Source organism: Miscanthus floridulus, chromosome 1, assembly GCF_019320115.1.
Source record: "Miscanthus floridulus cultivar M001 chromosome 1, ASM1932011v1, whole genome shotgun sequence".
Taxonomy (NCBI): Eukaryota; Viridiplantae; Streptophyta; class Magnoliopsida; order Poales; family Poaceae; genus Miscanthus; species Miscanthus floridulus.
In genome coordinates this window covers 54,646,554-54,663,632 of record NC_089580.1, presented here as the reverse complement: position 1 = coordinate 54,663,632, position 17,079 = coordinate 54,646,554, and the positions used below count along the sequence as shown (strand labels likewise).

The 17,079-nt window shown below is 38.5% G+C and overlaps 1 long non-coding RNA gene across 2 annotated transcripts; it reads right to left on the bottom strand.

Moving 5' to 3' along the window:
- Nucleotides 1–1,810: 1,810 nt before the first annotated feature.
- On the bottom strand, nucleotides 1,811–4,723 carry LOC136484183 (uncharacterized). 2 transcript variants are annotated; one of them, XR_010765790.1, is made up of 3 exons: nucleotides 4,101–4,723; nucleotides 2,789–3,771; nucleotides 1,811–1,999 (listed from the first exon to the last, which is right to left on the bottom strand). It is a non-coding gene; the product is annotated as an uncharacterized lncRNA (long non-coding RNA). The 2 variants fall into 2 exon arrangements; XR_010765789.1 differs by lacking the exon at nucleotides 1,811–1,999 and having other exon boundaries at nucleotides 2,577–3,771.
- Between the last annotated feature and the right edge of the window lie 12,356 nt (nucleotides 4,724–17,079).

Sequence of the window (17,079 nt, the reverse complement as noted above, 5' to 3'; positions counted from 1 at the left end):
AACGAACCATACATCCAAGAGTTCCTGTACTCCATTTTTTACAACAACAACAAAACAAATATTAAAGGACTACTTATTCAGATATATATAAAAATAAATCAAAGTAATAATTATTTGAGAATAATTGTATATACTTCAGATATATATGAATATAAATCTAATATAATTACATGAAGCATACAAACACACCATGGTAGAGGAAAATTAATTAATGGTCCATTTATCCATAAATAATTAAAATACATATTTATTGATTACAATAAACAATTTCAAAGACAACAATTAGCAATAATTATACTTTACCCAATATCTTTTATACAAACTCTAGTCCAATTTTATCAAACATAAATTTACAAAAACAAAATTAATAAAAAAACCAAACCCTAGATCTAGATCATCATGCACATGAAACATCCATAAAACTAACTAATTGTTCACTAAAATCAAGAAACAAGGACCAAATAAGGGTATGATCTTGTTCCCCTCCTTAATTTACCCTAGTACATTTAAAACTTGAGTCTAATTTGCTTCATAAGTAGCTCAAGCACCATAGAAGAGAGAGAAAAACAAAACTCTAATTACTCACTAACCAACCATTAAAACTTCAAAAAAAATGTAGAATAGTATTTTCTTACCTTCTACAACCTCTCCACCAAAAGATTTGAGACCAAAATCTTCCCCCCTTAGTAGAGCAATTTTTGGGAGATGCCCAAGACCTCCCCACCTTTCTTTCACGGGTTGGAGTGAGTGACCCGAGAAGGAAGAATGTGCTGCATGTGTTTTATATGGGAGGGCATTTATAGGGGCGGCTGGTGATTGAGCTGCCCCTACAAATCGGAGCTATAAATACGGGGCTATTTGTAGGGGCGGCTCAATCACCAGCCTCCCCTACCAATACCATTTTCAGGGGTGGCTGGTGATTGAGCCGCCCCTACAAATCAGACCATATTTATAGGGGCGGCTCGTATCACCAGTCGCCCCTGCTGTTCCATTTATAGGGGCGGCTGGTATCTAGGCACCCGAGCATGTCACTGTAGGGGTGGCTCCATCACCAGCCGCCCCTACAAAAAAAAATCGAACCGTTACTAAAAAAATCGTTTTTTACGTAGTGTTCACGGGTGCCGTCATTGGAATCCAGGTTTCGCAAAATATAACTGAACAGTTTTTCTTTTCAAAACACGCTCATATACACTGACCTTTATTTTAGACTACCACTTTAGTGCATCAGCTACCTTAACGGTTGCAGAGACAAGCACACGGAACACACAGAACAAGAGCAATACCCTGTGTGGCTATGTCATATATGAAATTCCTGTATATATCTACATCGAGAACAAAGATTATGTCCTATTTACAAAGGAAGATATGATATGTACTAGAGCTAAAATTAATACACGTGCGTGCTTGACGCTTATGGCTTCACTGTACTCATGCCACTCTATAACACGGTTGTTATTGGCCATGTTATATGACCACATTTGTTTATGCTTCTAACTAATTACTTTTTTTTTAGAATTTCTAACCAATTACTAGTAGCAAAGAAAAAGTTTGAAAGATTATGTCTGTGCTGCATGCGAGCTTATCACGCCTACATCAGGGAACCGATGGATCAATTACACGTAAGATTTAAACCAATAGGATCTGCATAACTTGGTCATAATTATTCTTTTAGTGCCAGGGGATGTGCCTTTTTATTTACAAAGGGTACACGTAAGACCCAAACAATCGTTTACCGTAACTTTGTCGATCTTTTAAGTGATGCTAACTAGTCTTTAGTAGCATCATGAGTGTACATAGGGTAACAGTGCGTGTTTGTGTTTATGATAAACTAGAAGCATACTCTGCGCGTTGTTGCGGAAATCGCTAATAAATTTTAGGGCCTATTTGGAACACACATGAATTTTACATGAACCAAATAGGAATTTCACAGGAAAAACATAGGAATGGGAAAGTTTTCCCATATTCCAAACAGTCCCTTCTAGGATTGCGGTAAGCTGGCCTGGAAAAATAAATGCATATTAGTGGATGATGTGGTTTACTTACGTTGATAGCTTACATGAATAGATATGTGCCATAATTGCATGTGTCAGTGGGCTGCTGATGTGGATGACTTGCATGTGCAAGATTGACTGTTAGTGGGGTTTAGGATTATAGGAGATAGAGATTTGTTAAAGGACATCTTTCAATGTTAAGGAGTGTTCGGGACTCCTCCGCTCCTGTTTTTTTAGCTCGGCTATAGCTCTGTGTTGCTAAACACCTTCAACTCCAAAAACTCCGCTCCAAGAAAAATGTGGAGCTGGTGGCCAACTCCATGTTTTTTCTGGAGCACCTCAAAAAATATTTTAATTTTTAGAGTTTTACACTACTACAGCAAAGATTTGTAGAGGCGGCTCGACCAGCCGCCCCTACCATACTGTCTATACAAATCAATTTGTAGGACACCAGCCGCCCCTACAGTTCATTTTTCCACAAAAAAAAATAAATTTACAATTCAAACTCGACTAAAATATATATATATATATATACACACACACATATATAATTAAAATCTGACCACAACATATATAATTCAAATCTAACCATAAGCACAAGAGCATTATATAAACTACCATTACAAGTCCAATTCACAAGAATATATACAAACTGTTTTTCACGTAGTGTAACCAACAATTAGTATTAATTTAATGAAATTACTTGCGTTACATGCATATACTGAGGCATGGTACAAGAGTGGAATGTAGAGCACTGGCGTATAAAAACTGCACAGACAAGCATAATGTCAACTTACATGACTAGGTGGAATGTGCTTTCCGCTGAGGAGATCAAACATGAATAGTGAACGCCATAGGAAATGGAAAACAGCCAAACACGATTCTATTGAAAGTTTACCTCTGTTTTTTTGTGACTTCCGATAAGGAGCAGCTTGCCTTCAATAAGTATTTAGGTTAGAAGTAAGACAGCAGGTGACCATATAAGCTTGTAGCATTTTCATACCGTCTTTGCATATCTCCATGTCCTTTAGCTGCAGTATGTGGTACTTTGGCCGCCTTCGTTCCATATCATATTAGTGGAGCAGGTTTCTGCGTTTAAACCAAAAGCTTCTCCCAAGGTACTAACATATATATATTGTAAAGGCTTCTCTCTGGTTTAGCCTCAAGTGGTCAATAGATATTACCTTGGTGCATCTTTTTAGATTGTATTTTACTGCCATTTCCTTGGCCTGTTGCTTGCAAAGCACACTTCTATTGTTCTGAAGCTATATAACAAACCCATCAGTATGATGGAGGAAGCCACGACACTGTCTTGTCTTTGGCAGTGGCACTATATTGCAGTTGTTTCATTCCTAGTTCATATGTATAGGCATCTATGGTTCATGGTAAAGGTTATAGATTTTTTTAAAGCAAAGCATGCAGATTTAACCGTAAATATTTTCATTCCACCACTGGATAATCGTCCACTATTATCCTATATTCGAAAAGCTAGAACTTGGATTTGTTTTAGCCCCAAATAACATATGGAACTGACAGAGCAACCAACCAATTTCAGAACAGTAACAAAAATTGTACCATATAGCTAGAATATGTCCCTTCCATGTATATTGGCATGACTAATTCCATTAGGGAAAAAATAATCTCATCATGCACATATGATATATTAGACTTAAAATGTGAGCGATGCCAATCCATCAAGTTTACCTTTCAAAAACAATACATGGAAGAAGATAAAAGAGCTGTCCCATGGCTTCCAGCATATCCACAGGTAGAAGATGATCTGCAAACAAATAAATTCTTGAGTAATTTAGAATTCAGATTTGAAGAACTGTACACCTTTGCTGGAGTAGCTTGCAACTACCTCTGCAGATGAAATGCAGGTTATAAAAATGATAGTGTGTATTGAACACATCTCATATGGACATTCCATCGAGCACATGGGATGCAGAGTCATTCACATCTTACTGGAGAAAAAAAATGGGAGCCACGAATCATAGAACCAAGATCCATATATATGCAAAATTGGGGAAATTAGAACCCTACATGCCTCCTAGTGCAGCACGCGCACGCAGGGAGAAGAGGTGGGAGGGAGAGGAGGCGATGACGCACCATGCTGTAGACGTGCCGCTGCAGATGGGCGGCGGCTGAGCGCAGCTGGGTGGCCAGCCATGGAGGCACCGGATCCGGTCATGGGCCGGTGATGGAGAGGCAAAACCCTAGGTCGCCGCTGCCGCCACCGCGCCGGGTGTCAGCCGCCTAGGTCGACGTGCCACTCCAGGGGAGCCCACGCCGGGGCGCCAGAGCGGGGCCTGCCTGATGCGAGCTCCGCCAGGACGTATGGAGAGGTTGCCGGAGGGAAGGATGGTAGAGGCCAGGAGCAGACGAGGAATCGTGGAAGCTGGAGGAGGCGAGGATTGGACGGGGAGTTCGACATGGAGGCTGAGCTGCGTGGGGGGGGGCAGAGGGGAAGGGGCCGACAGCACGCCGCCCGCAGAGGGCGCCGCCACCTCAGGAGCGACCGAGGGAGAGAGAGAGGAGGGCGTTTTTTTGGGCCTTTTAACCGTGTGCCATTATAAATGGACACAACAAGGGTTCAGCCGCCGGATCCGGGACCCTCCTCACCGGATCGAGCTCTTCCTTGCAGAATCAAGCTCCTGCATGAGGAAGAGAGCACCGGCTACCGGGTGAGAGAGCTACGGAGAGGGAGTAGGAGAGAGCGAACAGAAGAGGGGGTGCGGAGGAAGCGGCTGGATAGATTGTCCGTGTGTGTTATACTTAGAGTCATTTGTATGGGCGGGTGCATTTACAGGCGTGGTTTCTGATTTAGCCGATTCTATAAATATTTTCGTATATTTTTAAATACTATTTCTCCATATTTTTTATAAATGTGTAAATATATATATAAATATATAAATGTAATAAAAATAATTTGCTATATTTTTTCGTACACATAAAAAATTACTTGCTTATATATATAGATATAATGATACATTTTATTTTCTAAAATAAAAAAATATATTTAAAAATTTTAAAATTTGAATTTGTGAACTTCGAATTGAATTTTAAGACAAAAAATGATCTCAAATGAAAATATTGTAAACATCAAAGTTGTAGAACTCATCAAGATGTACAACTTATATTTTGGTCATCTTTTCATTTGACAAAATTTAAAAAGTTCAAATTTTGAATTTTAATAAATCGCAACTTCAAACAAGATTTTAAAAACTTAAATGATTTTAAATAAGAAAGTCATGAACATAAAAGTTATCGAACACATCACTATCTACAACTTTTATTTTGATTATCTTTTCATTTGACAAAATTTGAACAGTTCAAATTTTGAAATTCAATAAATGACAACTTCAAACAAGATTTTGAAACCTTAAATGATTTCAAATAAGAAAGTCATAAACATAAAGGTTGTTGAACACATCACTATCTATAACTTTTATTTTGGTCATCTTTTCATTTGACAAAATTTGAACAGTTCAAATTTTGAATTTCAATAAATAGCAACTTCAAACAAGATTTTGAAACCTTAAATGATTTCAAGTACAAAAGTCGTGAACATAAAAGTTGTTGAACTCATCACTATCTATAACTTTTATTTTGGTTACTTCTTTATTTGATAAAGTTTTAGTAAATATTGTTCACAAATTCACATATCACTCATAGTTTCATTAACTATATGAGAGACATGTTGATTTGTGAACAATGTTTACTATCACTTTGTCAGATGAATAAATAACCAAAATAAAAGTTGTAGATCTTGATGAGTTATACATCTTTGGTATTCATCACTTTTTCAGCTAAAATCATTTGGTGTTTTAAAATCCTGTTAGAACTTATCATTTTTTTAAATTTGAAAATTTGAATTGCTCAAACTTTGTCAAACGAAAAGAATGACTAAATAAACACAGTAACTTCATAGGGCATAATTTTAGAAAAATTTAGGAAAAAATCATCACATTTGGAGTTAGTATGAGGGAGAAAGACTAGTTACAAATTTTACCCAGAGATTAAAAAAAATCACAACTGTTTATGATGATCAATGATGAACAAGTGTGATTTCTCTTTTTAATATGTGGTTGAAAGTTGTAACTAGTTTTTCTACCTCGTACTAACTCTAGATGTGATGTTTTTTCCTAAAATTTTCTAAAATTATGTTCTATCATTTTAGTCTGGTCATATATTTTTGTCCCTCATTTTGGACAATTTAAATTTTGAATTTTAGAAAAATGACAACTTCAAACCTAATTTTCAACCACTAAATGATTTCAGCTGTAAATGTGATGAATATAAAAGTTGTTGAATACATCACTATCTACAACTTTCATTTTGGTCATCTTTTTATTTGACAAAATTTGAACTGGTCGAATTTTGAATTTCAATAAATGACAACTTCAAACAAGATTTTGAAACCTTAAATGATTTCAACTACAAAAGTCGTGAACATAAAAGTTGTTGAACTTATCACTATCTATAATTTTTATTTTGATAACTTCTTCATTTGACAAAGTGTTAGTAAATATTGTTCACAAATTCACATATCACCCATAGTTTTATGAACAATATGAGAGACATGTTGATTTATGAACAATGTTTACTATCACTTTGTCAGATGAAGAAATAACCAAAATAAAAGTTGTAAATCTTGATGAGTTATACATCTTTGGTATTCATCACTTTTTCAGCTGAAATCATTTGGTGTTTTAAAATCTTGTTAGAACTTGTCATTTTTTTTAAATTTGAATTGCTTAAACTCTGTCAAACGAAAAGAATGATCAAATCAACACAGTAATTTGATAGGGCATGATTTTAGAAAATTTTAGGAAAAATCATTACATTTGGAGTTAGTATGAGGGAGAAAAACTAGTTACAAAATTTATCCAGAGATTAAAAAAAATCACAACTGTTAATGATGATCAATGATAAACAAGTGTGATTTGTAGGGGCGGCTGGTGATTGAGCCGCCCCTATAAATCGCAACACCGTAGGCGGCTGGTGAGTGAGCCGCCCCTACAAATTGACCCATTTGTAGGGGCGGCTTGTATCATCAGCCGCTCCTACTATGTCATTTGTAGGGGTGGCTGGAATCATGGGACCCGAGCTCACCCACTATAGGGTGGTTGGTAGTGAAACCGCCCCTGAAAAACCTGTTCTAAAAATCGTCTTTGTAGTAGTGTTAATTGAATTGTAGGATAATTATTCACAACAACTCTTCTTTCTCCGCCGCTCTTTCCACACCGTTGCATGATTGGGACCAGGGTTTTCAATTTCGGTATTGCAAAAATTTCGGCCACCACCGAAACTACCGAATTTCGTGAAATTCGGCCGAAATTTCGGCGAATTTTTTTTAGAGACTAGCACATGAAGTATGCTTTTTCTAAAAAAAACATTTAAATCTAAACAAATATTAGTATGATTTATGACTACACATCTATTGAATACAAAAATATGCAATATAAACAATAAAAAATTGAGTCTAAAGTTATATAACACATGTATTAGTGTATTATAAAATTTCGGATTTTTCTTTCAGCCACCACCGAAATTATCGAATTTCTCAAATTTTCGCCGAAATTTTAAACCCTGATCGGGACAGAGTCGATGGCCTCAAGATTGCATGACCCGCGGGTGGCGGGCTGACCATGCCCCGGCCGAGGCCACATGCAAGCCTAGTGCAGCTATGCGCGACGTTCTTCACTGCTCCAGGAGCTCTGATGTGCTAGTGTGCAGTAGATGCAACAGTGTGCTTTGATTGATGGTGTGTGCTTTTGTATCCGAATGATGGAAATTATTTAGCCAAAATATTTATTTTCTGGATACTGCTTGAATGGACAAACTTAAATCACCATACACATAATAGACCATTTGCATAAAAACAACCCATTCCTAGAGAGGGTTGTGTGCCAAACAGTATCACCTGCTCTACAACCTACACAGTGGAGCTGCTCCATGGTGGAGTTAGTGGAGCGAAGGCCCCGTTCGGCCGATAGAATTTTGGCTGACTGTTCTGACTGAATTGTTGTGAGAGAAAAATACTGTTCCGGCTGAAAAAAAAGAAGCCGAACAAATCGAATATGGGATAACCCGAACGAGGCCGAAGCTGTAAAAACTAAAGTGAAACAGTCCCAAACATGTTCTTAGTATTTGCTGATGGATATTCTCAACCTATTTTTGTTAGAAGATATTCTTCAACTGTAGTAATGGGCTCCTAGACACTGTCTATTAAAATAATATTTTCTTAGAGAGAACGGAAGAGAGAAGTTAAGAGTGACAATTATGCCCTTGATTATTATACCGCAAACCTTAATAATTATCTAAAAAATTCATAACTTTGCGTATGATGTGCAATGAAGACAAACTTTATGTTAAAATTATAGAGCACATTGAGATCTACAACTTTAGTTGACGAGTTTTATTTGAAATTATCTAGTGAATAAATTTTTCTAAATTTTTATATTTTAAAATTTTTGAACGATCTTGGATGGAGACATGGTCTATACAAAAGTTATAGTTATCAATACGATCTATAACTTTGTAGTTGATATTTTTTTTATCTGGGGTCATTTAGAGTCATAAGTATCTATTTTATTTTCTTAGCTTTTGAAATTCTAAATTTTGAATTCTAAAATCCAAGAAAATGAAACAAATATTTATTAGTACTATAATTGATTTTAGATAAAAAAAAAGTCTACTACAAAGGTATAGATCATATTGATAATTGCATTTTTTACATAGACCATGTCAATGTCTTATGTCGTTCCAAAATTCTAAATTTTGAATTTCAAAATCTATAAGTTTAATATGAAAATTTGAAACTATAAATTATTTTAAATAAAAAATTTATCAACTACAAAGTTGTAGATTTCATCGGGCTCTATAATTTTGATATAAAGTTCCTCTTCATCCAACTTCATACGAAAAATTATGAATTTTTTTTGTAACCACTAAGAGTTGTGGTATAGTGGTTAGCGACATAATTGTCACTTTTAATTTCTCTCCTATCCACTAAAAAATATTGTTTTAATAGCCATACTTTTAAGAAAAACAAAATGAAATAGTGTGTTAGTGTCCATCAGCAATTATAAACATCGAAGTGTTAGTGTAAAATAAAGATCAGTGTATATGAGCGTGTTTTGAAAAAAGAACTGTTCAGTTATCCTGCCCACGATTGACGGCCGATTTATACCTTCCTGTTATCCTGAAATTATAAAGAGCACATTGAGGTTAGTTTTTTTTATGGCCGATTTATACCATTACATGTCCAATTCACAAGAATATATACAATCCATCATTAAAATTATCAACCAATTTAATATAAATATTAACTTAGGCAATAAAAAGAGACAACAACAGTCAAACACACATACAAATTATCAACCAATTTAATATAAATATTAACTTAGGCAATAGAAAGAGACAACAGCGGTCAAACTTATAATCCACCTGACTAAAAATTTAATAAGAATTTGAAGGCATTTTACAAACTTCAACATTTGCACAGCAAAGTACTGTCAAGTTCTTTCATTTCCGAAAACTGTTGAGATACGGAGACGGATACTTGACAACACATAAACAAATAAAAGGAAGGTTCAGAGAAGTGACAGCTGAAACCTTGCTGAATATATGTGCTTGATCTTTGTGTTGCTATGGACCTGCAAGCATAACTGAACCAGAAAAACAGTTGTTCAAAGACAATCAAATCTGAACTTCAGTAGAGAACTGAAGCAACTAGATAGACTACTACGTAGATGAAAATACAGTCAGAGACAGTTAGACATCCTAGGCGTTTTCTATAAGCATCCATGTACATCTGCAGTCAAAGGTTCACAATTCAAAGGGATCAAGCTTCCTGGCATTATACCAACAAATCAGTTACTCATCTCACTAGTACCTTTTTGGTTGCCATTGCAAATTGAAAGAATCCAAATATGAAAACAATCACACAAAAGCATGCAAAGAACATGATTCATGAGGCTCCCTGAAAATTGCATGTATGCAGAAATCTTGCATACTACAACATATTCATAGTCTTCAGAGAAGCTCATAAGAAACATATTATATCCTATACTTCTTTTTTATTGCAGCCTTGCAATTTATACTGGTTTTAGCACAAACAAAATGCACTGACACTCGGCTAGGCATAAATCTTGTGTAGCGAGAAATTTAACTAACCATTCACTGGACGACAAGGTTTTTATAATAAAAAATAAATTTTGTTGCCAAAAATAAGTTTGCCTTTTATAGTAAAAACATGTGGAAGTGGAACCTAACAAATTATTCATCAGTTGACAGATTCAGTAACAAATTTACAGTAAGATATTTCCATTCGATAGACAAATTCATTATATGTACTTAATTACAGTAAATCTTATATGGACTCATTTACACCAAAAATAAATTAGAAATCCATAAGATTAAAATAGATTTCATTGGATACAATGACATCCCTGTGGCACTGTATATCATATAAAGTGGTATGAAAATCACAAATGAACACCACTCAGGTACTAATAGTGGACAGATTTAAATTTCATTTCTAAGAAAGTACCTATGTAACTTCACTGTTGTGTTGGGCTGAACTTACGAAAACTAATGTATGATACTCCACTGCATTCATACAGTTTTCTTCTCTTATTTAGTAAACCTAGGAATACATCAGATGAAATCTTTGTTAACTCATACTCGCAGGCACTGCTTCATAATATTATATTAAATGAAACAACAGATGAAATCTTTGTTAATTATATCTATTTAACTAATTAGATATAAATGGATCTGTTGCATGGTGATCAAAATCAAAGCCAAATCATATGGATTAGGGGGGGAGGAAGAGAGGGGAACCAACTAGCACAGAGATGGGGTTCACGCTGCTCGAAACGACGTGGAGATGACACAAGGCGGCCGGATCCATCACTGTCGCCTACCTAACCTCACGCTGGTGCCGGAGGAGATGGGGGCGCTGCCACTTGGGGGATGCGCCGTCGGGGGGCAAAGGAGACGGATCAGCCCATCGTTGCCGACCTCGCCTCAACGTGCCACTGCTTGTGGCCAGGAGGGAGGGCGCTGCTTGGTGACCGAGGGCGCCATCGTGGGCCGAGGAAGACAGATCCGTCGCTGTCATTGTAGGCCAAGGAAGGCTGATCCACGACCACTATTGCCATCGCGGGCCGAGGAAGGCTGATGCGCCGTCGCTTGGGGGCTGGGGAGGGAACGCCACCGATTGGGGGCTAGGGTGCGCCACCGCTTGGGGGCCAAGGTGCGCTACCACTTTTGTGAGAGAGAGACTCCCGGGGAGGTTGTGGCGGCTGAGAGAAGGGCTAGGGTTAGGGCGGACGCTTTTATGCGCCCGCTTTTGGGCCAGCCGAAAGGCCAGCGCAGCCCAGGTCTAAGTTGGCTGCGCGGCTCGGGTTTCATCGCCCGTTGAAATTAATTTCTGTGTCGGTGATTCAGCCACCCCTACAAATCGATACATTTGTAGGGGCGGCTCATATTACCAGCCGCCCCTACTATGCCATTTGTAGGGGTGGCTACTGTGCTGGAGCCCGTGCACGTCACTGTATGGGCTGCTCCAATGCCAGCCGCCCCTAAAAAAGCCTCGTTGCGACAAACTATTTTTCACGTAGAGTCATACATATATCTTACATGATCTACACGCATGCACGACGACATGGCATGGCGACTGATCGACCGGGGCGAATGGGACGTAGTTCTCGAGCTTTGCCGCAGGAAAACCGAACCCGAGTACGACTGCGAGTACTTCTATCGGTACGAGCTGGATGGCGAGGAACGCCTAAAGAATCTCTTTTGGGCCGACACCGACTCCATGATGGGCTACGGCGACATCATCATGTTCGACACCATGTGTTGGACAAACAAGCACGGCATGTCGTTCGTCCCCTTCATCGGGTTGAGCAACCACCGCACACCCATCGTCCTCGACTGCGGCGTCACCTCAGAACAGTCCCTCGATTCCCTCGTTTGGCTACAGCGTGCCTTCAAGTAGTCTAATGACCGCCAGAACAGGCCCACGTCCGTGATCACTGATGACAGCGACGCGGTGGCCGAAGCCGTCAAGGTGGTGTTCCCGAGGGCCAACCATCGCTTCTGCTCGTGGCACGTGGAGCAGGGCATCGAGGAGCACCTCCGCGGCTCGCTGATGGCATAGAACGGGTTTAGGCCCCTGATGTGCGATGACGCGTGCTCCCCTACGACGTTCTAGGACCGGTGGTACGTCTTCGTGGCGAAGCACCGCACGCTCGTGAACCGGCGCTGGCTGGACGCCATGTAGGGCAAGAGGAAGATGTGGGCTGCCGCCTCCGTCCATGGCAAGTTTTCCTTGGCATGGCGATCGACCAGAGCACCGAGTGCCTTGCCACGCCGCTTCACACGGGCCTCCACCAGGGCACGTCGCTACCCGACATGTGGCTGTTAGAATTCTAGGACCATTGGTGCATATCAGTGGGTAAAACATAACTTAGATGGGACACTTGGTGATGTACCTCGCCATGCGCAGTCACGGCCACAGCGCCACTATGACATGACCCCTGGAGTCATAGTAGGGGAAGCCATGCAGGCGTCTGCTAGGTCGTCGAATGCAGCAGCAGTGCAGGTGCGGTGCTATGGCGGCGACAAAGGCGATGATGCTTCCCGTCACTCACAGCGCCCCTCTCGATTGGTCTAGGGTTAGGAACTTCGGGGTGGGGCTAGCAGCTATCGATGACCTCATGTCTTGTGCCCCAGCCCCCACCGTCCTTTTATGATGCTGCACGATAGGGCCCATCAGCCAGTAGAACCGGCTGAGCGACCCCAATCAGGGAGCGGGTTAAGGGCCCAATTGGCCGTTGAGCCAAGGAGATCATCCTAACATTATCCCCCTTGATCTCACCTTATGACTTAAACTCAACTTATGTTATTTTTCCCATTCCATCACAGATCAGTGCATAGAGCGTACCACAACATCACGGTCAGTTGCCACTAGATTAAACTGCTACAATGCAACTCTCTGTTTTGAAACAGATTCTCAGCTAGGCCCTTAGTATCCAGAAATTATAGGCTTTCCCGTAAACCCATGTCGACTGTGTGTTCTCTAAACGCACTGGGTGGTTAGCCTTTGGTAAGCGGATCTGCAAGTACTTGCTTGGTACTAATATGCTCAATGCTTTCAAAATGATTCTAGATTTTCTACTTTACAACATATAACTTAATGTCAATGTGTTTAGTAGCACACTTGACCTGTTGTCTTAGGAGTTAACTACTTTAAATGGTTATTGTTATTGACTACCATTGTTAAATTTGAGTACTAATTTCCTTAACCTCCTTTTGCCTGTTCCTTAAGCCTCATGTCAAGTTATACTACGGTATGCATCACTAATGACACCACAACTGTTTCTTTGGAGCTTTTTCACAATAATACTCCAACCGTGAGTGTTAGCAACTACTGTGGGTTTCACTACACATCTCGCTAAGACTTGACATTTGTATCCTCAATTATTTGAGAGTACTTGTTATTTCTTACTTAGCATGAGGCCTATGATACTTTGCAAAATTGCAAGACATTTTCAACTCCATTCCAGTGATCTTTTTCTAGACTGGACTTCTGCCAAAATATCCCAGATACATAAATTGCGTCAGGGTAAGTTCTTACTTGTACTTGTACACTCATCATGCTTCAAACAGCTGAAGCATATGGAACCATGTTCATTTGATCGATCTCATATCGGTTCCTAGAACACTTAAAGTTTCCAAATCTATTACCCTTAACTGTACGAGCAGGCATAGGTTTACTCGTATGCATACTTTATTTCTTTAGAATCTTTTCAAAGTATGTCTTTGCGATAGTCCTAATACCCCATTTTCTTCTATCTCAGTGAATTTCGATTTCTAGAACCAATGACGCTTCACCAAGATCATTCACATTGAAACTTGAGGACAAAACTTCTTCTCCAATGACAGATTAACATCACTACTAGTGAGTAGAATGTCATCTATTTACAGGATATGAAAAATAAATTTTTCATTCTTGAACTTTACATAAACGCTATTGTCCTTCTCATTTTCTTTAAAACCTAAACTTTCTCATTGTTTCATCAACTTCAAATACTACTGTCTTGAAACTTGTTTTAATCCATAAATAGATTTTTACAGGCGGCATCCCATACGTTCTTCTTCTTCCACGACAAAACCTTTGAGTTATGCCATGTAAACGTTTTTATATAAATCCCCGTTGAGAAATGTCGTCTTTACATCTATCTGATGTAACTCTAAATCGTAATGTGCCAATAACACCATTTTGATTCCAAAGAATCCTTGCATGAGACTAAAGAGAAAACTCTCATCATAATCTATTTATCCTCTTTACGTAAAGCCTTTTGCTATAAGTCATGCTTTATATCTTTCTATATTCCCTTTGGAGTCATATTTTGTCTTGTAGACCCATTTACAGCTTACTATTTTGGCTTCATTAGAAATTTCTTCTAAGTCCCAAATAACATTGGTATTCATCGAATTCGTTTTAACTTCCATAGCTTCTTGCCATTTAGACGAGTAAACGCTTCTCATGGCTTTTTTAAAATGAAGTGGAATCACCCTCTATTTTAATTTCTTCACTAACATAGACTTCATAGTCATTAGAAAAAACTAGTTTACTATTTCTTTAAGACCTTGTGGGGCCTCAGCTACTAGCACTTTCATATGGGGCTGTTGTTGCTCCTCATTGCCAAGAGGCAATTGATTCGACAGGCTCATGTATTATAAGATCCTTGTTTGCATTATTCATCTTATTCAAAGAGCCAACAACAGGTGTTGTATAACATATACAATATCAATAGGTATTGAGAAATTCATTGTTATTAAATCACTGAAGTGGGCAAGTAGTCCCGCTTCTCTTCAAGTCATAGATCTCTACATACCATGCTCCCCCAGATCATCCCATCTTCTAAAAAAGATGGTGTACCTTTAAATTTCTTGTTTGGGTTTAATCTGTTATAACCTTACATGGTGCTTTAAGCACCGCCTTTATATTTTTGAGGCAGACTACGCTATCTTTTTATCGAAACTTTTAAAAAGTCTAGGAATTTAGCTATTCCTCTGCTTAGGGGTATCGTTATTATGACCGTTGTACTCCTCCTACAGTCACATTCATCTTAATTAATTTTTATCTCACTCTTAAGGAAGAGTATCTTTCTTAATTGATCTTTATCTTACTCTTAATGAAGAGTATCTTTCTTAATTGATCTTACTACAATTAAGAAAGATACTCTTAATGAAGACTATCTTTCTTAATTGATCTTTATCTCACTCTTAATGAATAGTATCTTTCTTAATTGATCATACTATTCTCCCCCTCGAAATATGGCATAAATTTTATTGCCATAATTTCGAGAACGATTCAGGAAACTATGACTGAGGAGACACTTATTACTTCATTCACATGATTACATCATGCAAATAAAGTTATTTCTTGATCCGTATAGAAGTACGCTTTCTTCATTCCACTTAAAGACCTCAATGAGGTCTGTCATTAGCAGTACTTTTGAAAGTCACGCTCGCATCTTTTTCTTATCTTTTGGTTAGTATTGACCATGACGATGCATTTCTATTGTGCCATGGTCAATACTAGGACAGCATAAGAGCTACCCAAACTTCTCTCGCTATGCGAGATACAAAACATGTGAATCATCACAAAACTTTTCTCGCCATGCAGGATTGACTAGCCTAAGTACTATGCCAAACTTCTCCCCATACGGGATAAATATATATACAAACATGCATGCTTAATCCAACGTTGATCAAATTAGACATGCATGTTACTTATTGCAACTCTTAACATAAAACATTTACTTATACTTCATTTTCTAATTAAAGATTCCCCTTGGTTCCAATTTAATAAGAAAATTAGTAAACCAATAAAAAACAGTCCTGAACTGGCTTAACTCAAGCCTTTTCATTCACATAGCCCAACATTGTAGTCGAGTTATCTCGGTTAAAATTAAAATACACAAGATGCTTCTGCATCAATTCTACATTACCGTTGGGCAGAAAATAGAATTAATGTATAAAACTCATAAATTAACTTGGAAGACATATAACTACTCTTCAAAATTAAATTCTCCCATTGGTTCGAATTTAATTAGAAGATAGTCAACATCATTACAACGAAACTTGATAATAAAATGCATTCTATTGGTTCAGGAGCATTTCTTGGTCTTTATCTACTCTCTGAAAAATTGACCATGTTGGTGTAAAATTTATCAGAGATTTAAACTTCAACCTTAAACTCATTATAATATTGTTATCATCAATGTTGGTTAGAAAATAACAATACCATAATTTAACATAAACAAATTGGACTGCTCCTCTAATTTAAATTTTCTCATTGGTTCTAATTTAATTAAAGGATAAACATAATCATAATTTACTAAAAGTAACTGCTCTTCAAATTAAATTCTCCCATTGGTTCGAATTTAATTAGAAGATTATAAACATTAAACTTTGTAGCGGAAACATAAAAAAATAATTTATCTACTTTTCAGAAGCATTTTACTGTACTCATCTACTCTTAGAAAAAATTATTTCGTTGGTCCAAATTTTGATAGAGATTTAACATCAAAACTTGACAAAATTCATCAAAACTGCTTCTGATAAAACAAATGCTTTGCTACAGTTCTACGCTTTCAGCAAAAATTGGCCCAGCGGCCCATGTGCTAGTTCGACCGCGCACGCGGCCCAGCGTACTACTGCACTCTACCGTTGGCCCAGCATGTGAAATCGGCCCGTGGCGGCCGCTTATGCTGCGCTCCTCGCATCCCAGGCCGTAACCTAGGCCTGGGCCAGGATTTGCCTTGCCTGCCTAGGCTGTATTTGGTCCGCTCGACCAGAACCGTTGATCTTGATCGAACGGTCAAGCGACGATCTCTGTGGAATAAAAATCACCGCCTCATCGGTTCGCCCAAACCCTCGCTTCATTTCTCTCCTCCCCCTTGTCTCTCTACACCACGTCAGGACAGAGAGCCGACGGCGGCCGCCCGTGGCGACTAGGGGAAAAGAGTGGTGGCGCCACCGTGGGCCCCTCGCCGGTGAG